The following is a 6,000-nucleotide window of genomic DNA, read 5'->3' as shown; positions in this document are numbered from 1 at the left end:
CTTTTCTTGAAAAACTGGTAGGGAGTTTGCCAGGAATGAGAAGGGGAATGTGCATTCCAGACAAGGGGAAGAGAATGATTGAGACCTTGATATAAGAGTGGCAGGTGACCTCAGAAATAACTTATGGGGACTTCCCTGTTGGTCCAGTTGTTAAGACTCCATGTTTCCACTGCAGGGGGAAAGGGTTCGATCCCCGGTCGGGGAACTAAGATCCTGCATGCTGTGCGGCCAAAAAAAACCCCCCAAAAACTTATGGAATGTGGTGAGCAGCAGCCAGAAACTGGGAAGGTAGGTTGTAAATTATTTAAACCTGACGTTAAAGAGTTCTAATTTTAGCCTAGACCAGTGGTTCTCAAAATGTGGTCCCTGATCAGCACCATCCTCAAACTTGTTAGGGATACACATTTTAGGACCCACCCCAGACCTACTGAACCAGAAACTCTGGAGGAGTGGCAATCTATGTTTAAACGAGTCCTTCAGGTTATGCGGATGCACAGTAAAATTTGAGAACCACTGGCCCTAGGTAATGGGGCCAGGGCACTGAGGTGTTTTAAATAGTAGAGTGAAATGATCAGATGTGTTCTAGAAACTTGACCCCAGCGGTTGAAACACACTAGATGGGGAGAGTAGGAAGGCAGCACAACCAATTAGGAGGAGAGGGTAGCAGTCCAGGTGGAGAGGATGGGCACCTGGACCAGGGCAATGGTGAGGGAATAAAGGAGAGAGAGCTGACCTAAGAAGAATTTAAGAGATGGATTCAGTAACACCTGGAGACTAATTGGATGTGACCTGTGAAGGTAAACAAGGAGTGGATGATTCCAAAGTTTCTATCTCAGATAACTGAGTGGGTGGTGAAACTGATCAAAATAGTAAGAGAAGGGAGAAAAGTAAGCCTTGGATGGGGGAAAAATTAGTTTAATTATGGATAGGCTGAATTTGCTTCAGGGCCATACAAAGGGAAATGTCTTAAATGCACTTGAAAATAATGGTCCAGGTTCAGGTTGGAGGCCCAAATTCATGATCTAGATTTGGAACTTGTTGGTATGTAAGGGGCAGTTGAAGCTGTGCCCATGGAGAAAATTATTCAAGAAGTGAGAATAGAACAAGGATAGAAGACACAGAAATCTCAGTATTCAGGCATAGGCAGAGAAAGAGGAGCTGGGGGTGGAGACTGAGAAAGAGCTATCTGAGAAGTTGAGAACAGGAAAGAAGCACATTGAAGAAATCTCGTGTGTCATAAAGGAATGTGGTTGGCTGAAAATAACAGAAAGTCTGGCCACAAGTTGTTTAAACAAACAAATGATGTTTTTCTTACATAGCAAGTTGGCAGTCCAGGCCTAGTACCATCATAAAAGACCCAGGCTCCAGCTTTCTTTCTGTCCTGTTTTTAAGGTGTTGGCTTGAAACTCCATGGTTGAAAGATGGCTGCCGTAATTTCAGGCATCACATCCAAACTCAAGGCAGGAGGAAGGGGACAGAGAGGCTGAGGCAGGACTAGCTACAGCTCTCCCCTTTCTTTGGGAGTCTCTCTTTTTATTCACTGAACTTGCGGTTTCATCTTCTTGGCTACAACTGAGTCACATGGTCACTCCTGGCTTCAAGGGAGGGTAGGAAATTGAGTGTTTAACTTTCTGGCTTCTATAGAAGAAGGCAAGGGAGAAAGGGTTGGGAGTGGATGTGACATCTGCCAAGCTGTCATGTATGCCACATCTAAAAGGAGAGTTCCAAGGAGAGAGACACGGTGACAAAGGGGGGCAAGGAGAGGCATAGCTTCTCAGCCCTATGCTGTTGCATAAATAAATCTTTTACACAAAATATAAATGTCAACACTGTACAAGCAGTATAAAATTGAGTCAAAAAACAAAACAAAACAAAACAAAAAACAGCTTTCCCAGCTATCATTCCCAATATTATGATTTTTTTTTTTTATCTTACAACAGACTGCCTGCATTTTGGGCTATGAAGATCCAAACTCATTCTATACACAAACTCTGACTACTGAAATTCTCCAGTTGGTGTTATCTATAGTGAATAGAAAACAAAGCAGCTCAGAAAACTCTCTGACAGTTTCCCCTCCTTTTGTTCCTTTTATAATGTGAACAATTCTTCTCTAGGCACATTTATGACTGTTCTGACATTATCTGCTGCTCAGCTGGGGACACCAAACCTGGATGAGTTTACTCTGAACATATGAATAAGGCATTTTGTAAGCATAGAAGGAGAAACATAATGGCCATATAAAGTATAAGAGTTTAGAGATGTTTGGAGAATAAAAGTTATTATGCAGGTGGTATGACTCACTGCCAAGGTCAATTTATAGGAGATTACTCTTCCCAACTAAAATCCCCTGTTCACTTGCATTGGAAGAATCCGAGATCTGACTACAGGGGCAACATCCCACAATCTGCCACTGGGTGCCCCATGGTAAAGGCCAAATAAGCCTCCCAATATCAGGGTCAACAGGATAGCACTCTGGGAAGTTATTGATTTTCGAAACCTGATGTATATGCAATATTATTTGTTTTGGCTTCATCTAGGCCACCAAAGGCCTCTTATTATATTTGGGAATGAGGGCTGTTTACAGCCAGGACTATACCTCTTGACTGAGGGCATTTGCGGAGCATTTCTAGAACAGATGAGCCATAAAATAGGAAGCCAGGAAAAGATCATGATAAAAGCTACCAGAGGATAATATAAGTAAATACCATCAAGAAAATGGTATTAAAGTATATAAAAAATTCTGTCAACAAATTAATAAGCTTAGCACTAGTGTCATTATTTATCTTTAATAACAGAGAGCTGTAGTGTAGAAAACCACTTTAAAAACAATAAACAATAACTGAAAATATCACAGTATTGTATTAACTAGACACCTAACAGCTGATGAAAGATATAAGGAAATGTAACCAAATTAAAATCAGAAGTCTTCGGTCTTTAAAGCTTGACCCAGAAGTTTAAGCAGGACTATTTTTGTACATTCGCCTTTTTACATTGTCTAGATTCCACCACAATCAAATCATATTACAGCTGAAATTGTATATTTATGTTAACTTTACAAGTAATTTTCAGATATTTTTAGCCTGTGCCCAGAGATGACTTCTTTTTTTTTTTTTAAACAACCTTATTGAGATACATGCTTTTGCTATGAACATTCCTGTACAAATTCAGTGTGGACATATGCTTTCATTTCTCCTGGGTATTTGCCTAGGAGTGTAACTGCAGGGACACATGATAACTCTGTGTTTAACATTTTGAGAAACTGCCAAGCTCTTTGCCAAAGCGGCTGCACCCTTTTACATTCGCATCAGCAATGTATGAGAGTTCCAAGTTCTCCTCATCTTCATTTTCATATGAAACAAATACAGAGAACCCAACCACTTCCAACCATAGAAAGTTTCCTTTCAGGGCAAATACCCATTTTTTTTTTTTTTTTTTTTGCACCAATGAAAATGTTTTGCATCATCTTCCCCATTCCCCAAGTCTGCATTTGTGGTGACTGCCCAATCCACACAGAGGAGAAGCACAATGCATGGTTTCTTTGTGGGTTAGGATGGGGTCCAGTAAGATCTTCAAGGGCGGGATATAGTTTTGTCAAAATCCAAAAAGACCAACCAGACGTTTGGTTTCTTGTTTGGACCTGGCTGTGGACAATCATTTATTTTTAACAACCCGAGTGTAATTCCCAGGCACTAACTACTTTAACAGTTTGCTGGGCACTGTACGTGTGAGGTTCTCATTTTAGAAGTCTAATTAGTGACTGCATCCTGGTAGGGGAACCTCATGACGACAAGGGCTCCAGGGGTCCCTGTTAATCTTAGGAAGGGTGGTTGGTCTTCCCAGGGTGGAGGCCAGGAGGATACTTCCAGCCTAGGGATCTCTGGGGCAGAGCTTAGCAAAATTGTCCATCTGAGCCAGCTTTCCCTCCCACTCTCAGACAGAGCCTGAGCCTCACCACCCTTCCCAGGCTTTCCTTGGTTATCTGATTGCTGCTTTCAGTCTGCCCCACCCCTCCCCTGCAATGGAGCCCTGCAAGAAGCCGGGGGCTGCAGCTCCCAGAGTGAGCCTCCCTTCCAAATACCAGCTCCTTCTCCTGGGTCAGTGCCATCATTCCAATAACCTTCTTTTTTTTTTTTTTTTTTTTTTTTGCAGTACGCGGGCCTCTCACTGCTGTGGCTTCTCCCGCTGAGGAGCACAGGCTCCGGACGTGCAGGCTCAGCGGCCATGGCTCACGGGCCCAGCCGCTCCACGGCACGTGGGATCTTCCCGGACCGGAGCACGAACCCGTGTCCCCTGCATTGGCAGGCGGACTCTCAACCACTGCGCCACCAGGGAAGCCCAAACCTTCTTGACTAACTTTAATAATTGTTGCTTTTCCTTTCATTAATACTGTACGTTTAACATTCACCCCCACCTCCCTCCTCTCACACTGTCACTAAGGAAGGGACTGGTGAGCGATCGAAGTCACCCCACCCCCTCCTCCACTTGAGAGACTGTAAGACCCCAAACTGACATAAACCGTATTTTTCCCCAAGACTTTAAACTAAGTTTAAGCATACTGTCAAAGTCTCCCAAGACCTCGGTCTCAGATCAACCTTATCTAAATAAAACTGTCTGAAATTGAAAAGTTAGTTATTTAACATTTTGTTGCCTTCGCTCTGTGTCATTTTCATCTTTTATACTTGGGAATGATAGATCCCAAGTATATATCAGAAGCGTGACTGTTTCAGAAGCACGGAAACATAGTTATGAGTTTCTCATACTTATTTAACCTAAATACTAACCTGTTTTTATCAATTCTATCTGACCAGATAACATACAAACAGAAATTTCACAAATAAATAATTTTAAAATTCTTACCCATGGAAGTTAGATGCCTTTAATATTTTTTTTTTTTTTTTTTTTTTTTGCGGTATGCGGGCCTCTCACTGTTGTGGCCTCTCCCGTTGCGGAGCACAGGCTCCGGATGCGCAGGCCCAGCGGCCATGGCTCACGGGCCCAGCCGCTCCGCGGCATATGGGATCCTCCCAGACCGGGGCACGAACCCGTATCCCCTGCATCGGCAGGCGGACTCTCAACCACTGCGCCACCAGGGAGGCCCCCTTTAATATTTTTAATATTCTACTTGGTATAGATAAATAATTCTCCAATATCAGAAAACAGCAGTGCAAATAAAACAATAAATGGCAACTGATGCTCAGACTGGGATGGGGTTTGGGGGGGACAGGAAAATAATAGGAAGTGGTGGGACCATGCCCTGCAGGCAACAGGGCTTTTCTAAATGGGATTGCAGCTTCCCAGCTGCACCCAAGGTGTCTAAGCCCTCAGACCCTGGTGCCAGATAGCCTGGGTCTGCAACCCAGCTCCGCCACTTCTTAGCTGTCTGATAAGTTACTCAACCTTTCTGTGCTTCAGTTTTCTCTTCCTTAAAGTATGAACCATAAAAATCAAGTTGTTACTTAGATTAAATTTGTGAAGTGCCTGGAACACTGCCTGGTTCATAGTGTTAGCTAGTATCTAATTATAGCAATGTGGGTCCAGGTTACCACAGCTTGATTTTTCCTTTTTGTTTTTTTAAATTTTATTTATTTATTTATTTTTGGCTGCATTGGGTCTGTTGCCGCGCGCGGGCTTTCTCTAGCTGAGGCTAGAGGGGGCTACTCTTCGTCGTGGTGCACGAGCTTCTCATTGCTGTGGCTTCTCTGGTTGCGGAGCACGGGCTCTAGGCACGCGGGCTTCAGTAGTTGTGGTGCACGGGCTCAGTTGCTCCGCGGCATGTGGGATCTTCCCAGACCACGGCTCGAACCCGTGTCCCCTGCACTGGCAGGCGGATTCTTAATTACTGTGCCACCAGGGAAGTCCCTTGGTTTTTCAAAGGGGAAATCCAGGTTATTATGTGATATTTCTCAACATTTGGAATGTTGTCTTGTATAAAGCAAAGTGTGACATTATGGGCTGTGACTGTGCAACCCCTCTGAACTGTGCTGTCTTTTCTCCAATCTC

The sequence above is a fragment of the Mesoplodon mirus genome (assembly GCF_964341445.2).
Source record: "Mesoplodon mirus genome assembly, chromosome: 6".
NCBI lineage: Eukaryota > Metazoa > Chordata > Mammalia > Artiodactyla > Ziphiidae > Mesoplodon > Mesoplodon mirus.
This window is presented reverse-complemented; position numbering follows the sequence as displayed.